General features: G+C 40.5%; 1 protein-coding gene across 5 annotated transcripts in view; it reads left to right on the top strand.

The window, feature by feature from the left end:
- LOC128326385 (cytochrome P450 2D14-like) overlaps positions 1-21222 on the top strand; it is an 84830-nt gene that overhangs the window by 4224 nt on the left and 59384 nt on the right. Inside the window, exons 2-3 of one of the 5 annotated variants that reach the window (XM_053253114.1) lie at positions 566-624; positions 1781-2020. The exons of 2 other annotated variants lie outside the window; for them this stretch is intronic. The gene's annotated coding sequence lies outside the window, so the exon portion shown is untranslated. Of the gene's footprint in view, positions 1-565; positions 625-1780; positions 2021-12211; positions 12260-21222 lie in introns of those variants that run through there. 2 more of the 5 variants (XM_053253112.1, XM_053253115.1) reach the window with 2 other exon arrangements.

Raw genomic sequence — 21222 nt, 5'->3', positions numbered from 1 at the left:
GGCCCGGGGTATTTAAGAGAGTACCTTCTCTGTCGTGAACCTTGTCGCCTATTAAAATCATCTGGAGAGGACCGGTTATGGTTGCCACCAACTCGTTTGGTGGCAACTCAGGACCAGGTCTTCTCTGTGGCTGTCCCAGGGCTTTGGAATGCGCTCCCTGCTGAAATAAGAGCATCTCCTTCTCTGTGTGTTCTTAGGAGGACCCTGAAGTTGTACCTATTTTCCCAGGCTTTTAACTGAAATCTCATTTTAAATTTTTAATGTGTGTTTATCTATTATGATTTTTATCTTTTTATGAATTTTAAATGTTTATATTTTGTATTATGTTTTTAATTTTGTAAACCACCTTGAGATTTTATATTAGGCAGTCTATAATGCAATAAACAAACAAACAAACAAACAATATTGAGTACAAGTTCTGAGCTTCTCCACACCACAGATTTAACCCTTGTCCTGAATCATGTACCTTTTCTCACAAGGACTTCTTACTCTCAAGTGGTTACACTGGATGCAACCAAATTTTTCCAGAACATGGAACTTACAATACCTATATATTTTACTTTAGGGGAGTGCAGCGATGATCCCATCCTCACCCCAAGCATGGCACTTCTGCAACTGCAGGAGGTAAGCCATCGGAGTCAAGCTGCTGAGAGATCTGTCTCAAGACCACCATTCTCCAGCATCTTAGTGGAGAGATGTGGGGTAGCTAGCCACTGGGGAAGATGGCGCACTGAGCTTGTTGCACTCCCTCCAACCAAGCTTATTAGTTAGCCATAACCTGTTTAGTTTTGCCAGAGCATTGTTTGAAGCAAGTTTTCTTTTCTTTTCTTTTAATAGATTTTTTTTATTTAAAAGAAAAGAAAGAACATGATTACATTGTCGTCTCTTCCAGATTACAATAACTGCATATAAAATATTACAAATAACAATCCAGAAAAGCCTCTTCCACCTGATTACCCTCCCTTACCCCATAGCAAAGTTACAGCAAACATGCAAGTGTAGGTAATATACATCAAGCATCATTTTTAAGAGAAGCCAAATCTTGAATGTGGATGAAGACCTTGAAGAATATTAAAATTTAGAAAAGGTTTCCAGATTAATGTAAATGATTCATCTGAGTTATGGTGTAAGTAGGCTGTAACCTTAGACATCGAAACGTACTCCCATAATTTTAGTAGCCATTCACCTCGAGTCGGAGTTATCTGTGATCGCCAATTGGCAGCATAAAGAATCCGGGCAGCAGTAATCATATATAAAGATAACTCTGTGTATTTAAAGGGGATGCTAGGTTTAGTCACATTTAACAAAAAGAGCTCTGGCAAGTAAGGGTATCTTATATTTAGAATTTGCTGCATCTTACAGTGAATGTTTCTCCAAAACTGTTGAGCTTTGCTACAAGTCCACCACATGTGGTAAAATGTCCCCACATAGTGTTTACATTACCAACAGTCTCCTGGATAATTACTATCCATCTTGTTAATGGTCACCAGAGTAGTATACCAATGAAAAAACATTTTATACCAGTTTTCTCTTAAATTACTGTTTGCTATAAATTTAATGTTTGTCTTCCATTGGTATTCCCTATCTTGAAGAACAATTGTTCTGTTTATGTTTTGCATCCATTTAACCATGCAATTTTTGATCTGTTCCGTTTCTGTATCAAATTTTAGCAACAGCTTCTATATCAATCCCAGTAAATGGTCCGCATTTTTAATTACTAATCCTTGAAATTCAGTTAAGTCTTTCAGCTTTCCACCTTGTTTTTGTATTTCCTTCAAAGCAAAATGGCGCCTTGAAGTAAGGTCTGTAAAAGACCTGACTCCTCCCACGGGCTATACATTTTCAGCCAGCAAGGTTGATTACAGAAGGAAGAGCCAGTTCCTCTCGGATTGGGGGTAGCCTGGAGGCTTTTAGGTCTGGAAAAAATCTCGGGAGTTTCTGGATGATCCCAGAGGGAGAACTTTTCTTCAAGCAACTCAGCCCAAGGGAAGAGATTTGCCGCCCACCTGCATTTTAAGAGGTTTGCCTGCTGTTTAAATCTGACTTTTAATCTGTTTGTCTCTTGAGCTTCTCCTCTCATCTTCTTTTTACCGTTTTCCAATCAGGACTTAATTAGAGACACAGACATAGACTTAATACTTATTTTCCTTACTTCCAAACAACTCCAAGCAAGATCAAGCCTCTGCCTTTTAGAGGAGGGATAAACGAAAGAGATTTTAAGAATTTTACAAAATGGCAGGTTTAAGAAAAATAGTCAGTGTTAACGTTAATGGATTGAATAATCCATTTAAAAGAAGAAAAATCTTCTTGAAATTGAGGAAGAAAAAGCAGATTTAATTTGTCTTCAAGAAACCTATATTAAATTGAGCAATATTAATTTACTGGATTGTAAATCTTTGAGTCAAAGTTATGTGGCTTCAGGTGGGGGAGGGGAAGGGAATGGCAATTTATGTTAAGAATTTGGCTTGGACTTTGGAAAAGCAAACACAGGACATTGCCGGAAGATATATAACACTGCTGTTTCAAACCCAACAGCAAACCAAAATTACAATTGCTTCAATATACGCTCCTAATGACAACAAAGTACAGTTTTATGAGCAGTTCTTTCAATCCCTCTTGGAGGTAGCTGAGGGAGAAGTTTTAGTGTTGGGAGATTGGAACACAGTTCTTTCTTAAGCCCTTGACAAGTCAGGACAATATAAGAGGAATTCCAGTAAGCTGCCAAGAAATGCACTGGATTATATGACACTTCTGTCTTTAGAAGATGCATGGTGATATAAACATTCTTTGGAGAAGGGCTATACTTTCTTCTCCCAACCTCATCAAACGTACTCAAGATCTCCAAAACTGCATTACCGAGACTACAGGAAGTGGAAGTAGCTCCGCTTACTTATGCTGACCATAATCCATTAATAATCAAATTTCATAAAGAGTACACAGGATTTAAAAGGTGGAGCTTGGATAATCTTCTTTTGCAGCAAGAGAAAACCAAGTTGAAGTGCAAGGATGAACTAATGAGCTTTTTTCAAAGAAATATGACTCCAGAAGTCTCACTCTATTCCGTATGGGATTCTAGCAAAGTTTTTATGAGAGGAATTTTTATCTCAGAGGCCTCGAAAAGGAAGAAAGACTCGCAAAAACAGAAAGAGCTGATACTAAAAGAATTGAATCATCTAGAAACAGCTCATAGGACAAATCCCTCGAAAGACATATGGCAAAGCATAAATGAGCTTCGTAAACAGATGTATCTTATAGATGCTAAAGAGATGTACAAGAAAACGATTTACACAAAACAAATATTTTGAGAAAGGCAATAAACCTGATAAATTATTGGCATACCAGCTTTTAAAAACTTGTTTTAAAATTCTTCTGATTATTTAATTGTTGTTTTACGATGTTTTTAATTGTTAGTTATTGTTTTTATGCTTTATTATTTTTGTTTTAATTATTAACTGATTTTAATAGTTTTTAATGTAAACCGCCCTGAGCCTTTTGGAAGGGCGGTATAAAAGTTTTAATAATAATAATAATAATAATAATAATAATTAATACCAGCTGAGAAAGGAACAAGAAAAGAGAGTCACCACTTCAATATGGAATGGAAAAGAGTTTGCTTCAAGTGTGGACAAGATGACTGACCAATTCGTAGAATATTACACTAAATTATACAGGAAAGAAAAGAGAGACGCAGAAGAGATTGTGCAGTTCTTGGAAGAGCTACAGTTACGGCCATTTACCGACAAACAGAAGGAACTCTTGAATAAACCGGTTTCTGAAAAGGAAACGAGCAGCAATACAACACTTAAAGAATAACACCCCTGGCCCAGATGGCCTTTCATCGATCTACTACAAGCATCTTCAAGAAATATGAATTAATCAGCTTACCCAAGTAATGAATAAAATATTGTGTTGCCAGGGTTTGCCATCCTCTTGGCAAGAAGCATTCATTTATCTTATTCATAAGGAAGGAAAGATGCACCCCATCCCGAATCTTACAGATCAGTCTCTTTACTGAACATGGATTACAAGATTTTTGCTGCGATTTTGGCTGGAAGGCTGAAGGGCTTTTTAACTGATGTCATTCATACAGATCAAACTGAATTTATGCCAGAGATACATGAAAGATAATTTGAGATTTGCATTAAATGCTATAGATGACATTATAAAGAAGAAGAGCAAAGCTGCAATGATTTTTCTAGATGCAGAAAAAGCCTTTGACAACTTAGACTGGACTTTTTTGTTTACAGTATTGAATTATGGTTCAGATTTCCTTTCTTGGACTCAAAGTATTTATCAGGAGCAATCAGCAAAGATAATAGTGAATGGGACTCTTTCAAAGAACTGTGCAATTAATAAGGGTGCCAGACAAGGATGCCCCCTTTCCTCTTTGCTGTTTATTCTCGCTCTTGAGACTTTAGCACAGAAAATTCGGCAAGAACAAAGAATCTGCGGAATTAAGATGGGGAATCAAGAACATAAAATAAAGTTGCACACAGATGACGTGCTTCTCACTATGACCTGACCAAAGGACTCTCTAGATACAACAATAGAATACATAGACCAATATAGCAAGGTTTCCGGTTATAAGATCAACAAAAGCAAAACTCAGAGTATTGCGTGGAATTGTCAGCTGTGGAATTAGGTTATCTGCAAGATAAGACTGGATTCCAGATAACAATGAAATCTATTAAATACCTAGGCATCAACTTGACAGGGAGTAACAGGGTTTTGTTTAAGAACAATTATTTATCAACATGGAAGTTCATTTCAGTAGATTTAGAAAGATGGAAACAATTAAATCTCTCCTGGTGGGGAAAGATAGCAACGGTTAAAATGAATATATTGCCAAAAATGATCTTTTTATTCCAAATGATTCTGATCAAGATCGAAGATAAAACATTGACTATATGGCAGAGACAATTAAATTCCTTTATTTGGGTCTACAAAAAACCAAGAGTTAAATTCAAGATTATGCAAGATATAAAAGAAGGGGTGGGGATTATTTATTTATTTATTTAAAACCCTGAAAACCAGGTTAACATTAAAACAAAACAAATTAAAAACCCTTTAAGGCCAGGCCAAACAGATGGGTTATTAAGGGCTCTCTTGAAGGTCAGTAAGGAATTAAGATTACGAATTTCTGCTGGGAGTGCATTCCACAGCCGAGGAGCAGCTACAGAGAAGGCCTGCCTCTGAGTTGCCACCAAACAAACCGGTGGTAACTGGAGACGGACCTCCTCAGATGACCTTAGTATGCAGTGGGGATCATGTAAAAGAAGGCACTCTCTAAGATATCTTGGACCAAGCCATTCAGGGCTTTGAGGTAATAACCAGCATTTTGTATTTTGCCCGGAAACATATCAGCAGCCAGTGTAACTGTTTTTTAAAAGGCATAATATGGTCTCTCTGGATTGCGCCAGAGACCAATCTGGCTACCGCATTCTGAGCTAACTGAAGTTTCCGGACTACGTACAAGGCAGACCCACATAGAGCGCATTGCAATAGTCAAGCCAGGAGGTTACCAGCTGATGCACCACTGTTCTGAGGTCATCCTCTTCGAGGAATGGGCGAGCTGTCGAATCAGCTGGAGCTGATAGAAAGCACTCCTGGCCATGGCCTCCACCTGAGATACCAGGGTGAGGCCTGGGTCCAGGAGTACTCCCAAGGTGTGCACCTGCTCCTTCTGGGGGAGTTTAACCCCATCCAGCACAGGAAGATCTAACTCGCCCCTCAGATTCTGAGCCCCCACAATGAGCACCTCCGTCTTGCTTGGATTCAGCTTCAATTTGTTATCCCTCATCCAGCCCATTACTGCGTGTAGGCAGGCATTTAGAGAATGAGTGCCACTTCCTGAAGATGAAAAGGAGAAGTAGATTTGGGTGTCATCAGCATACTCATAACACCCAGCACCAAACCTCCTGATGAACCCCACCCAGAGGTTTCATGTAGATGTTAAAAAGCATTGGTGACTGAATGGAGCCCTGGGGGACTCCATATAACAGCTCCTGTTTTGAGAAGCAACTGTCACCAAGCTCCACAATCTGGAATCTACCTGAGAAATAGGAACAGAACCACTGCAAAGCAGTGCCCCCATCCCCAACTCCCCAGGCAATCCAGAAGGATACCATGGTCAATGGTATCGAACGCTGCCTAGAGAGCCAGAAGAACCAGCAGAGTCACACTCCCTCTGTTGATTCCCTGGTAAAGGTCATCCATCAGGCTGACCAAGGCTGTCTCAACCCCATAGCCAGCTCTAAAGCCAGTTTGAAATGGGTCTAGATAATCAGTTTCCTCCAAGACTGCCTGGAGCTGGTCGTCCACCACCCTCTCAATCACCTTGCCCAACCAAGGGAGTTTGGAGATTGGCCTTTAACTGTCCATCACGAAGGGGTCCAGGGAAAGCTTTTTAAAGAGTGGTCTAACCATTGCCTCCTTCAGACAGGGGGGCGCCCTACCCTCCCTCAGCGATGCATTTATGATATTAACTATGTCACCTCCAACAATCTCCCTGCTAGATAGAAGCAGCCAAGTTGGGCAAGGATCCAGAGAACAGATGGTAGGCCGCACTGCCCCAAGCAGCTTGTCCACATCCTCAGGAGTCACAGATTGAAACTGATCCAATCTAATACTGCAAGAGGGATTGCTGGACATCTCCTCCACAGACCTTGCAGAAATAGTGATTAGCTGTTCCAAATCTCAAATTATACTACCATGCTAGCTGTTTGACATGGACTTTGGACTGGATTAGAGCACCATATGGTTCATTTACGAATATAGACGGATCAGGCCTGTCGTAAGGATTACATAAGATTTTATGGATTAATACAAAAAAACCCCCAGAAATAAAATCACATACAATTAGAAATAGCTTATTAAGTGTTAGGGACAAATATAAGAAAATGATTAGTCCAGAATTATCACCTTTGGCATCCATTTTGAATATCTTTTTTCATGAAGAAGAAAAATCCAACAAGTACAATCTCTGGAGAGAGAGAAGGGATATACTTTGCAAAATTTAACTACTGGAAAGGTTAGACCAAAATCAATTCAAACCCTTAGGTTGGAATGGTTTCAATATTTACAAATGAGTTTGACTGAAGCAAGTTTTCTTAGTACTAGAATGTCTAGGAAAGGTCCACAGTGAAAAGGGAAAGGAAAGGAATTAGAGCTTATTTGGATGAAACAGACAGCTGGAGCGATGCCTCAGTCCAGTAATGAGGAGGAGGATATGGTGGATATGGAAGAAGTAAAGGTGTATAATTTAAAAGGTAAAGTGTGCTGTTGAGTCGGTGTCACCGGTGTTGAGTCAGTTGACTCCTGGTGACCACAGAGCCCTCCTCCCAGGCAGTATGAGATTATGCCTTTCAGCATCTTCCTATATCACGACTGCCTGATATAGGTGCTTCCCATAGTCTGGGAAACATACCAGCAGGGATTCGAACTGGCAACCTCTGACTTGCTAGTCAAGTCAACCTCTTCAAATCTTGGATGAGATCTGGAGGCGGGCTTAATTAAAGTATCTGAGGGACCGCCTGCTCCCAAGGGTTGCTGCCCGCTTTACAAGGACATCTGAGGGGGCCCTGCTCCGGGTGCCGACAATGAGGGAGGCCCGGCTGTCGTGCACTCGGGACAGGGCCTTCTCTGTTGCTGCCCCCAGACTCTGGAATGCTCTCCCAGTGGCCATTCGTTCCTCGGACTCCATCACGGCTTTTAGAAAGCTTTTAAAGACTTGGCTTTTTACCCAGGCTTTTACATGATCATTTTCTACTGCAGCTTCTTTGTGTTTTTATTTGTTGTATTTGTTGTATTGTTTTTATGCCTGTTTTTATATGTTTTTATATTTTTAACATGATGTTTTTATTGTCTTTTTATTGTATGTTTTTAACTTTTGTAAACCGCCTTGGGGTTATCTTTTTAACGAAAGGCGGTATATAAATGCAAAATAAATAAAAATAAATAAAGGTTTGATAAAACAACTTAAACAGGAATTGGAAACAGAATGGAATAAACCTGTTGCAATGATAAGGAATGACTTGGCAGGTATGTCTGAACAAACGAATCAGTTTAAGAAATTATCTCAACAAATGTCAGACATTGCTCAAACTTGCTGTGTCACATGATGAAAGGTTTTGGCTGAGCTTAGAGACACATCTGGAGGCAACTAAAGAAGATTACCCTGGAACTTAGCAGAGGCTATATTGTTAGTTGTTAGAAGGGAAGTTTTTGTAGTATGTGAAGTAAAGGATTTTGCACTGAGTGTTATACGTTTAATTAGATAATAATTGTAATGATCTTATTGGAAGGAGAATTTTTTTAGGATAATGAATAGAGATTGGCTAGGTGCTTTGAGATATTGTATTAATGCATTGGGTTCAGGAGGGGGAAGCTTTGGTTTAGTATTCTGCCCCCCACTTGGACCTTGAAGAGGATTTCCTTTTGTTTAGGATCCTCTGCGAGAGATTGCTATGGTCCAAGTGAGTTGGGGAGGGGTGGGAGGGAATATTGTTAGGAGTGGGGGTATAAAATATGTGAGCAAACAGTAATATTTTATATTAATTATAATAGTAACTCAAGATACACCTGGCTGTTTGGTAAAGCTGTTACTTATGGAAATTGCATTTTTTTTTTTTTACATCTTAGAAATTTGAATGGGTGATCAGTGTACTTTCGAAAAGATCAACATAAGATTAGATTAATGAAGGCTTTGAGAATAGAATCTGTATTTGGACAGATCATATTTATCATATTAATAGTACTAGATTTGATTCCGGATTATTTTGTGATATATGGAAAATATGATTGTTGAATGTATTGTGTTGCTATGTGATATTATTTCTTGTTTGCACAGTCAGACAGGTGTTATTGACTGGTTTGTTTTATCCAGACATCGAGTCCTTCCCAAGGACCTGGGATGGCTGAATTTTATCATCAGTACTGTTGGTTATTATAGATATTGTCGCAAAATATAGGCTGTTCCCAGTAAAGCTGCTTTTTGTAATTGGCTGATGGTGATTTCTGTGGCCCCTATGGTGTTGAGGTACTCTTCAAGGTCTTTTGGGACTGCACCCAGGGCGCAAATTACCACTGGGATTATTTTGGTCTTCTTCTGCCACAGCCTTTCAATTTCAATTTGTAGATCTTTGTATTTGGTGATTTTTTCTATTTCTTTTTCTTCTATTCTGCTATCCCCAGTATTGCTATGTCGATTATTTTGACTTGTTTTTCTTTCTTCTCGACTACAGTTATATCTGGTGTATTGTGTGGCAGATGTTTGTCTGTTTGTAGTCGGAAGTCCCATAATATTTTTACATCTTCATTTTCTTCAACTTTTTCAATTTTATGGTCCCACCAATTCTTGGCTACAGGTAGCATGTATTTTTTGCAGATGTTCCAGTGTACCATCCCTGCTACCTTGTCATGCCTTTGTTAGGTGTTTAAGCCAAAAGCCATGCAGTTCATCGTCGCCTGGCGCAGTCCAATTTTTAATTTTCTTTGCTCTTTCACTTATTAATTCTGGTGGTGTTATTAGATCTTGCATTTGTTGGTTACATTTTTTGACCTTTTTCATCCAGTCTGCTTTTTTAGTATAATCTATTGGATTGTCCCATAGTTTCCCCCAGTATTGCACTGTTTCTTCTTTATTTGGTGTTTCTAGGTTTCTTGCAGTTTCTCCTTCTATGGTTTGGTAGAAACGTCTCTGATTCGACTGGAATTGGAGATTCTGCCTGTGTTGTGTAATTCTGGCTTCATATCTGCTAATCTTCTTAGACACTGCTGTTATTTGCTGTTTTATTATTTCCAGGACTTCTCTAATTTTCCTTGAATCTAGGTGGTATTTTTGGATCAGATACTGTTTGGTGTTTTCATTCTTCAGCTTCTTGTCTTTCATATCTTTCAGTTTACTAGCATCTGATCTACAGTAAGCCTGGAGATTTTATTTTCTAATCTAATCTTCCATTTAGGTGATGTACTGCTTTCTTTTTTGACAGGTCCACTGATCTTATATCCGAGCTCTTGTGTTGTTATTGTTGCTGCACTGTACATTAGTTGGTTTGTTTCTTGCAAATTATTGGTTGTTATTTCTGCAAGTGCAGCATTGACATCTTTTAATGCCTGAGCAAGTTGTTTTTTGGCAACTGTTTTTAGAGCTGGAAGTCGAACCCTGGTGGTTGTTTGGTTCATGTGCTCAGTTATTTTTTGCTTTAGTTCTTGTTGCTTTTCTGTTAAATGGCATTTGGGTTTTTGAGGTGAAGGCAAAGGGGAGGTTGCCTGGTTTTGATTTTGAAAAAGTTCAGCAACAGTGGCATCCTCGATTTCCAACACCTCCTCCACCTGCGCCTGAGCAACTTCTTCAATTGGTGATAATTCTTCTTCCATATCTTGAGCCTGTGTTGCTCTTTTCAGTTCTTCCAGCTCAACTCCTGTGAATACTTTATTTCTTATTATGGATCTTCTCTGGTCTGCTAGCCTTTGTTCTGTTATTTCTGTGTCTGGATGCTTCTCTTTCCAAATTTGGTACATTCTTTTAAAATAACCTCTTCTAGTTGGACTAGACTTGTAATAGCAGATCATTATTTCCTTGTTGGCATTTTTTGTATATTTTTTTCGGTTAAGCGACGTTTCTTCCAGTAACTTTGCTGTCTCCAGCCTTGGTTGTTCAACTGAAGATCCTGAGTCCTGTTGCCCACTTGCCACCAGATGTCCAGGGACTATAGCATCTGGCGCGGTCCTTGTTGACCCAGGCGACAACCGAGCCGGTATAGATTTATTAAAGTTACGTCTCACCATATTGTTGATGGGAGTGGCACTCTTTGTCTGGCTCCTCTGGTGAGACCTGTCCAGTATGGTTGGACCTCTGGCATAGCTCTCACCTTCATCAGAGCACACAAGCCCCACAACCACGCCAAGGTAGTGCCTCACTGGTGGTGATATTATTATTATTATTATTATTATTATTAATAATAATAATAATAATAATAATAATAATAATAATTTGATTTCTATACCACCCTTCCAAAAATGGCTCAGGGCGGTTTACAAAGAGAAATAACAAACAAATAAGATGGCTCCCTGTCCCCAAAGGGCTCACATTCTAAAAAGAAACATAAGACACACACCAGCAACAGTCACTGGAAGTACTGTGCTGGGGGTGGATAGGGCCAGTTACTCTCCCCCTGCTAAATAAAGAGAATCACCACGGTAAAAGGTGCCTCTTTGCCCAGTTAGCGGGGGATATTGTTTATGTTACCATGTGAATACTGTTCGAATAAAATAAAATTTAAAAAAAATCTTAGTGGAGAGGAGGGAGGAACAGGCACCACCCGACAACTTGAAATGTACTACTGGGCCAGGGAGAGGTAACTGCTACAAGGCCCTGAGACTATAATATCTTCTATAAAGGTTTTGCAATGTTTGTAGCTAGAATATCAGCCTGCTACCTCCATTTGAGGAAACTTTCAGCCCTCACTCTGATACGTCCAGCATCTCAGGTAGCCATGTTGTCTTGGTACAAAAATCCTTCTATCTTCACGAGACTAATAACAGTAAAAGTTGCCAATCAAGATAAGAAATGACCAAGGATTTATTTTTGTTTGTTACAGAAAGCACATCACCCCCATCCAGTAACTGTTACCTTCTAACTGCCCTTAACTGACACAGACTCCTCCCAATCTGCACGTGGAATCCCCACTGCCCAATCACCACAGTGCTTTTGCTGCCTCCACTACATTCATTACATAACCTCCAGTATAACTTTATACTTTACCACAAAAACAAATGCAAACAAATATTTTCCAATTGTAATTCCAAAACAAATCTCCATTTCATCACAGAGATGTACTTCTGGGCCTAGATGAGGTAACCGCAAGTAGGCCCTGAGATGGCTTTTCTCATAAAGAGTTAGGGGCAGGGGTGTATCTAGGGGTAGGGCAGGCAGGGCACGTGCCCCGGGCACCACTTGAAGGGGGGCGCCATTTTTCTAAAATTAAAAAAAAATTAAAATGGCTGCTGAAAACAAAATGGCCACTGCGCATGCTCAAATGGCCTCTGTGAGGCCCTAGGCCATGCCAGGCCTCGCAAAGACCATTTGAGCATGCGCAGTCGCCATTTTGTTTTCAGTGGCCATTTAAAAAAATTTTTAAAAATGGCCACCGCACATGCTGAAATGGTCCCTGCGAGGCCCTGGAGGCCAGAGAGGGGAGGGGAAACCTTTGCAGACTGCCCCCACAGCCTTTAGGAAGCCCCCCCGAAGGGGCTACAGGTAATGTTTTTAAAATTACCTGTAGGCGGGAGGCGGCGGGGGGACAGCAGGCCAGGCTGTCCCGGGTAAGGGGGAGGTGGTGGCAGCAGCAAAGTCTGGCCTCGCCCCCAGGGGTGGATGGCAGGAGGTGCTGGCGGGACAGCCAGCAAGACGAGAAAGTGGCGGGGAAGCAGCGGAGAGCCTGGAAAGGGGGTGAATGGGGCAGGAGGAAGGGGGAGGGGACTTAATTAGAGTTTAAAGACTAAAATATTTCTCTTGATTACTAAGTGCCTTTTCCAATCTTTTGAGCCGATTTATTGCAGAGTTACTACAATTAAGCATTTAGACATTTAAGATAATAAAAGGCTAGAGGTTGGAGGTAAATGGCGAGATTTATGGCTTAACTGTTTGCTTTTACAATCTGGTAGGGGTTTTTTACTGCATCTGTTGAGAAAGCTAGGTGTTCCTTCCTTTCCTCTTTTTCTGTGAGTTTTGGATACAGTTGCCGGATCTAGTGGTTTCTTACACACACACACACACACACACACACACACACACCCCTCTCTGAATATTTCCACACTCCTTTTGGAACACTGATTGGATTATAAAAGTAATTTTTGGGGTTTATTGTAGACGGGTCTGCAGGAAGAGTTTTACAGCAATGACTTTTAGAAGATCTGCTGAGCTGGAGGCTACCCTGTTTAACTGGATTTAAAGGGAGAACTCCTTAAGGGACATAAATCACTCTGGATTACAGTCTTTTATTTTCTTTTTTGAGGCTTTTAAACTCAAGATTTGGAATTTATTTTCATCTGGAACTATTTCTAAGAATCAGTCCCACAAGCATATTAATCTTTCTTGATGTGATATCTTCTCTTTGTAAGCGCAAAGTAAATTTTCCCCAGATACTATAGATCTACTTCTTTCCCTCCTGTTGGAGTATCTTATTTCACTGGGTTGCAGTCTCAGCCGGCTGCCACAAGAGGGAGCCAGACAACCACTTATCTCCCTTTATGAGTACTGAACATTTTACAAGGTTTTTTTGAATACTGAATGCCATTTAATTTCTGTATTGTATGAAAAGGAGCTCTTATTGGGTTCTATTGGTGTTTATTCGGTTGTAATTCTTAGTTTGGCTGGGAGCTTTTGAGTAATTGGTGTATATGAAATTGAATTATAATTGGCGGAGACGTTAGATAATTTTTTCCTTCCTCTCCCTTTCTGACAAATCCTGGAATTTCTCAGCCTGTCGCCACAAGAGGGAGTCAAGCTACCATTTATCTCACTTCATGAGTTCTGAACAATTTACAAGAGTTTTGGAATATTTTGGAATGTTATTGAATGTCTGTATTGTATGAAGAGGGGTTTTTCTTGGGTTTCAATTGGGGCTTACTGAGTTTTAATTTCCAGTCTGGTTCGGAGTTTTTGAGTAACTGGTGCATATGGAACTGAACAATAATTGGCAGAGACGTTAGGTAACTTCCACCCCTCTTTCTTTTTGACAGATGTTGCCTCTTTTAGAATCCTAAATGGTGGAGACGTTAGATAACAGTTTTCCTCCCTTTTTCGATAGCTGCTGTTCTCTTTAGACAGCATAAATCATCTTACTGCCCAGAGAATTCTAATCCCATAGCATAGAAGCTTCTGCTAATTTTGTAATTTTAGTACAACGGCTGGCCCATTAAATTAGGGAAATTATTTCTGTATAAAATCTTTTGGTTTGGAATAGAATAACAGAAAATCTTGTGGATATGGAGACAATAATAATTCAGTTAAAACATAAAGCTCTCTTAAATCCTGTGAGTTCCCAAGAAAAAATAGCTCTCGCCATTGACATTTTTAATGAGCAAGTATTTGAGCCAAAGGCTCTTCCACAATCCAGAAAAACTGATTTTTAAAAAAGGATCATGGAGGCGATAAAGCTGATACAGAAGAAGACTCTGAGGCTGTAGGACTGCGCCAACAAGAAAACCCACAACTCTCCCAGGAGGCGACCTCCCTTTCCAAACTGCGAGAAATTTTTGCTACAGAATTACACAATGTAACAGGAGAAATTCAGAAATCAACACAGTGAATTGAAGCGAAATTGGATTCCTTTCAGACAGAAGTGAAATCCAGATTTGATGTGGTTAAAAAGAAATTAGCCGAGCATGACCAACTTATTCATAAGATGACAGAATCTCAGAAGGAACTGGAAACCGTGAAGACAACACGAGAATCTGAATATCAACGCTTGGAACAGCGGGTGGAGACTTTAGAATTTCAACCTCATGCCTGTAATTTGAAGATTGGTGGCGTGGGAGAAGAAGTGGGAAAAGAGGACCTGGAAAAGGAGATTGAATCCCTCCTTTTACAGTTTTTGGGACTTGATCCGGAAGACTCTCTTGATATCTGAGAAATCTATAGAGTGAATTCAAGGTATGCCTGAGATAAGAATCTCCCAAGAGATATAATGATAAAATTTATAAACGAAAGGACCAAGGAAACAATTCTTCGTGTACAAAGAGTCTCCCTTTTGGAACAAGGAAGCAAGCGAATTGAGATTCCACCAGACGTCCCTGTTGATATTTTAAGGAAGCGCCAGGAGCTGAAGTTTCTGATTGTTGCCCTTCAGGAGAGAGGAATTAAATACAGGCAGGCAGTACCTTTTTGTCTGGAAATCTTTATGGACAGTGGGAAGGCCCAGATATACATGTCTCAAGATGCAGAACGCCTTCTGGAATCCTTAAGTGTAACAGACACTTCAATTGAGGAGAAACTTAAGCATGTAGTACACCGCTCTTGACTCCTTGGAGGAAGAGTGGGATATAAAATGTAAATGTAAATTGTGCTTGATAAAACTTTGGACGGGGACCAACCAGAAGATGCAAAACAGGATCAGGCCTCAGCTTTTTAGGGGAGGGGGTAAGGACAAAACAAAACAAAACACGACGTTAAGAATTTAGAATCATGGATGAAATAAAAATATTCAATGTAAATGTCAACAGACTGAATAATCAATTTAAAAGAATTTTTTTCTGAAATTGAAAAAAAAAAGCATTTGCCTTCAAGAAACTCATATTAGGTCAAGTAATGTTAATTTGTTGGATTGCAAGTCTCTGGGCCAGAGTTATGTGGCCTCTGGGTATACAAAAAAATTTTTTTTGGAGTGGTGATTTATGTCAAGGACGTGTCATGGACTTTGGAAGAGCAAATACAGGATACAGCTGGCAGATACATTATACTGAGGTTCCACATTCAGCAACAAATCAAAATTACAATAGCCTCAATTTATGCCCCAAACGAAAACAAGACTCAATTCTGCGAGCAGTTTTTTCAGTCACTGCTGGAGATAGCTGAAGGAGAAGTATTTGTGATGAGAGATTGGAATGCAGTTTTCTCATTAGCCCTTGACAAATCAGGACAACACAAGAAGAATTCTGGCAAATTGTCAAGAAATACGCTGGATTACATGACACTTCTATCTCTAGAAGACGCATGGTGATACAAGCATCCTTTGGAAAAGGGCTATACCTTTTTCTCCCAACCCCATCAAACTTACTCCAGAATAGATATGTGTATGATTTCGAAATCTGCATCACCGAGATTGATTGATGTGAAAGTGGTGCCGCTTACTTATGCTGATCATAAACCATTAGTAATTAGACTCAATAGAGAACGTATGGGTCCAAGAAGGTGGAGAATGAATAATCTTCTGTTACTGCAAGAAGTTAAGTTGAAGTGCTAAGATGAATTAAAGAGTTTCTTCCAGAGAAATATGACATCAGAAGTCTCATTATTCTCCATATGGGACTCTAGTATAGCTTTTATGAGAGGATTGTTTATCTCGGAGGTCTCAAGGACGGAGAGGGATCTGCAAAAGCAGGAGGAGTCCCTACTAAATGAGCTGAACCACTTAGAAACTACTCACAAAACAAATCCTTTGAAGGACATGTGGCAGAGTATAAAGGAGCTCCGTAAACAACTGGATCTCATAGAAGCAAAAGAGACACACAAGAACATGATTTATGCAAAACAAAAACATTTTGAGAAGGGTAATAAACCTGATAAACTATTGGCGTACCAACTGAGAAAAGAAAGCGAGAAGAGAGTTATCACCTCCATATGGAATGGCGAAGAGTTTGTTTTAAATACGGATAGAATGATTGATCAGTTTACAGATTATTATACTAAATTATACAGAAAGGAAACAATGGATCTGGAGGAGACTGTACAGTATTTAGAAAATCTACAGATATCAGGGTTCATGGATAAGTACAAAAAATAGGATCAGCCTGGATCTATCACCTTTGACATCCATTTTAAATTTTTTCCCCAAGAAGAAAAATCTAATAAATTTGATATTTGGAGAGAGAAGGCATATAGTATGCAAAATTTAACTACTGGAAAAACAATACCTAAATCTATTCAAACTCGCTTTGGAATGGTCCAAGGAACCTTCATGGTTTTAGTATTTACAAATTAGCTCGATAGTGCAGAAAGAAATACAAAAACAATGAGGTAAGCTCAAAGACTTAACGGAATTTGAAGTACTAATAACCAAAACCGTTGATCATTTATTGGGACTGATATATAAGTTGCTGCTGAAATATGATTCAGAAACAGAATAGATTAAAGACTGCTTGATTAAGTGGATGCAAAACTTAAACAGGACAATTGATATTCAACAATGGGAGCATCAATGGAAGGTGAATATTAAATTTACAGCAAAATAGTACCCTAAGAGAAAATGGGTACAAAATGTATTTTCATTGCTATATTACTCCCATGACCATTAGAAAGACGGACAGTGATTACCCGGGAGATTGCTGGAAATGTAAGAATCATGTGGGGAGATTCTTTCACATTTGGTGGACTTGCGGCAAAAGCACAACAATTCTGGAATAAATTGATACTAAGATGCAATAAATTCTAAATATAAACTTTCCTTATTCACCTGAGCTCTTTTTATCAAATATGACTAAACCCTGTATACCTACTAAATACACAGAGCTATCTTTATATATGACTAGTATTTTTCAGCCTGTTATAATAATGGGCGCTAGATTCCCCCCCACTTATGCCTTAGTCCTCGCCCCCCCACATGATTAAGGGCCAATTCGGCCCAAACAATTATGGCCGCGGCTGCCAACCGCCCTCCCGCCCTCCCAGCTGCCCGAGTCCTCCTCAACCCCAGCCTGCGTCAGTCGGGTGATCTAAAACCATATTCTGAGTAGGAGAGTGGAGCTCGCAAGCAGAGCTCCTCTCTCTGCAAAGCCTCTTCCCAAACTGGCGCTTTGGGTGCAAAGGACGCTTGTTGCATCCTTTGCGTCCATAGCACCAGTTTGGGCAGAGGCTTTGCAGAGAGAGGAGCTCTGTTTGCGAGCTCCTCTCTCCTTCTCAGAATATGGACTTTCATCAGCCGACTGACGGGGGCCTAACTGGGTGAGGAGGACTCGGGCAGTTGGGAGGGCGGGCGGACAGCGGCCGCGGCCGCGGCAGCAATTGTTTGGGCCGATTTGGCCCTTAATCATGTGGGGGAGGCTGGGAGAGGAGGACTCGGGCAGCTAGGAGGGCGGGCGGTCGGTCGGTCGGTCTGCGGCCGCGGCAGGAATTGTTTGGGACGATTGGGTCGATTTGGCCAACATGGCCGCCCGTGTCTGGGCGGCCGTATCTTTTTTGGCGGTTCTGGGCATGCGCAAAGCGCATGCCCAGAACTGCCGAAAAAGACACGGGCGGCACGGTCACACACTCAAGGGTTTTATTATAGAGGATTACTGCCATGAGGATTCTTTATGCTGCCAATTGGCAGTCACAGGCAATCCCGGCTTTGGATGAATGACTACTAAAGCTATGGGAATATGCTTCGATGGCTAAAGTTACCACCTATTTGCAGAATAACTCAGATGAAACATTTGTTTTAACTTGGGAACCTTTTATAAATTTCAATATAGCACAGGGCCAACATCCACATCCAAGATTTGGTGTGTGTGTGTTTTAATACTGAGGGCTGACAAATATATTACATATATTTTAGATCTTTCTGTAATATCTGTTGTGAGGGTGAAGGTCGGCAAAGGGTGGAAGTGGAATCTTGGATTTTCATATGTAATATGCCATATATTGTTGGAACGGACTAGGACTGGGGAGACCCAGTGGGACTCGAGTGGGACTGGGGAGACCCAGTCCTAGTGGGCGACAAAGTGGCAAATGCGGTTCAATGTTGGCAAGTGTAAAGTGATGCACATTGGGACGAAGAACCCCAACTTCAAGTAAATGCTGATGGGATCCGATCTGTCGGTGACTGACCAGGAGAGGGATCTTGGGGTTGTGGTGGACAGCTCGTTGAAAGTGCAGCAGCTGTTAAAAAGGCCAATTCCATGCTAGGGAGCATTAGGAAGGGGATTGAAAATAAAACTGCTAATATTATAATGCCCTTATACAAAACTATGGTGCAGCCACACCTGGAGTACTGCGTACAATTCTGGTCACCACATCTAAAAAGGACATTGCAGAACTGGAAAAGGTGCAGAAGGGCAACCAAGATGATCAAGGGCCTAGAGCACCTTTCTTATGAGGCTAGGCTACAACACCTGGGGCTATTTAGTTTAGAAAAAAGACGACTGCGGGGAGACATGATAGAGGTCTATAAAATCATGCACAGTTTGGAGAAAGTGGATAGAGAGAAATTTTTCTCCCTCTCCCATAACACTAGAACCAGGGGTCATCCCATAAAATTGATTGCCAGGAAATCGAGGACCAGCAAATGGAAGTACTTTTTCACACAATGCATAATCAACTTGTGGAATTCTCTGCCACAAGATGTGGTGACAGCCAACAAGCTGGATGGCTTTAAGAGGGGTTTGGATAACTTCATGGAGGAGAGGTCTATTGACGGCTACTAGTTGGAGGGCTGTAGGCCACCTCCAGCCTCGGGGGCGGGGTGACTCTGGGTACCAGTTGCAGGGGAGTAACAGCAGGAGAGAGGGCATGCCCTCAACTCCTGCCTGTGGCTTCCAGCGGCATCTGGTAGGCCACTGTCCGAAACGGGATGCTGGACTAGATGGGCCTTGGGCCTGATCCAGCAGGGCTGTTCTTATGTTCTTATGACCCAAGTTCAAATCCCCATTCAGCCATGATACTTGCTGGGTGACTCTGGGCCAGCCACTTCTCTCTCAGCCTAACCAACTTCACAGGGTTGTGAGGAGAAACTCACGTATGTAGTACACCGCTCTGGGCTCCTTGGAGGAAGAGTGGGATATAAAATGCAAAAAATTTAAATTAATTAGTGCTATATGTTTGTGAGTGAGCATAATACATTATTAGAAAAAATACATTATTATGTATTACATAATTATTATTTACACAGTCAGACAGGTGTTATTGACTGGTTTGTTTTATCCAGACATAGAGTCCTTCCCAAGTACCTGGGATGATTGAATCTTATTGTCAATGTTGTTACTGTTATTATAGATATCGTCGCAGAATATAGGCTGTTCCCACTAAAGTTGCTTTTTGTAATTGGCTGATGGTGATTTCTGTGGCCCCTGTGGTGTTGAGGTGCTCTTCAAGTTGTTTTGGAATTGCACCCAGGGCGCCAATTACCACTGGGATTATTTTGGTCTTTTTCTGCAACAGCCTTTCAATTTCAATTTGTAGATCTTTGTATTTTGTTATTTTTTCTATTTCTTTTTTTTCTATTCTGCTATCCCCTGGTATTGCTCTGTCGATTATTTTGACTTGTTTTTCTTTCTTCTTGACTACAGTTATATCTGGTGTATTGTGTGGCAGATGTTTGTCTGTTTGTAGTCGGAAGTCTCATAATATGTTTGCATCTTCATTTTCTACCACTTTTTCAATTTTATGGTCCCATCAATTTTTGGCTACAGGTAGCTTGTATTTTTTGCAGATGTTCCAGTGTATCATCCCTTCTACCTTGTCATGCCTTTGTTTGTAGTCAGTCTGTGCGATCTTTTTACAACAGCTGATTAATAGGTGGTCCACGGTTTCATCTGCTTCTTTACAAAGGCAGCACTTGCTGTTTCTTGTGGATTTTTCAACTTTTGCTCTTATTGCATTTGTTCTTAGTGCCTGTTCATGTGCAGCTAGTATTAAACACTCTGTTTCTTTCTTCAAGCTGCCATTCTTAAGCCATTGCCAGGTCTTGGTGATGTCTGATTTTCCACTTATATTGTGCAAATATTGACCATGTAGTGGCTTATTTTTCCATTTTTGTGCTCGGTTCTTGACTTGTTATTTCTTGTAGGCCTGTTTTGTTTCATTGGTGTTGAATGGTTTCTCATTATTGACCATTTGAAGTGCATCTTCTTCACTGTCCTTTATATATTCTTCAAGGCCTCTTTTCTCCTCCTCTACTGTTTGATGGACTTGCAGCATTCCTCTTCCACCTGAGCTGCAAGGGAGGTAGTCTATCTACATTACTGCGCGGGTGCAGAGCATGATTGATGGTCATGATTTTCCTGGTCTTACGATCTATCATCTCTAGCTCTGCCTGGGTCCAGTCTATTATTCCCGCACTGTATCTGATAACTTGATGTTTTAGATGTTTGGTATCCGAGGCCTGTTCTGTTTAGTATTTGTGAAAGTGGAGTCATGGCGATTACAAACAACAGAGGGGATAGTGAGTCCCCTTGGAAAATACCTCTTCTAACGCTAACCTGTCCAAGTGTCTCGCCATTGATTGTTAACTGTGTACTCCACATGTTCATTGCTTTTTTAATAAATATCTGAATGTTTTTGCTGAAACCAGTTGTTTCTAAACATTTTAGTATCCATGTGTGAAGCAATGAGTCGAAGGCTTTCTTGTAGTCAATCTATGCAACACTTAGATTTGTTTTTCTTCTCTTGCAATTTTCTAAAATCATTTTGTCAATCAGCAGCTGGTCTTTTGTGCCTCTGGTGTTCGGGCAATTTCCTTTCTGTTCAACTGGAAGCTGTTGGTTAGTTAATAAGTGCTGCGTTACTTCATCTGCTATTATTCCAGT

Source organism: Hemicordylus capensis, chromosome 5 (genome assembly GCF_027244095.1).
Source record: "Hemicordylus capensis ecotype Gifberg chromosome 5, rHemCap1.1.pri, whole genome shotgun sequence".
Taxonomy (NCBI): Eukaryota; Metazoa; Chordata; class Lepidosauria; order Squamata; family Cordylidae; genus Hemicordylus; species Hemicordylus capensis.
Note: the sequence above shows the minus strand (reverse complement) of the source record. Positions and strands in the feature narration are given on the sequence as shown.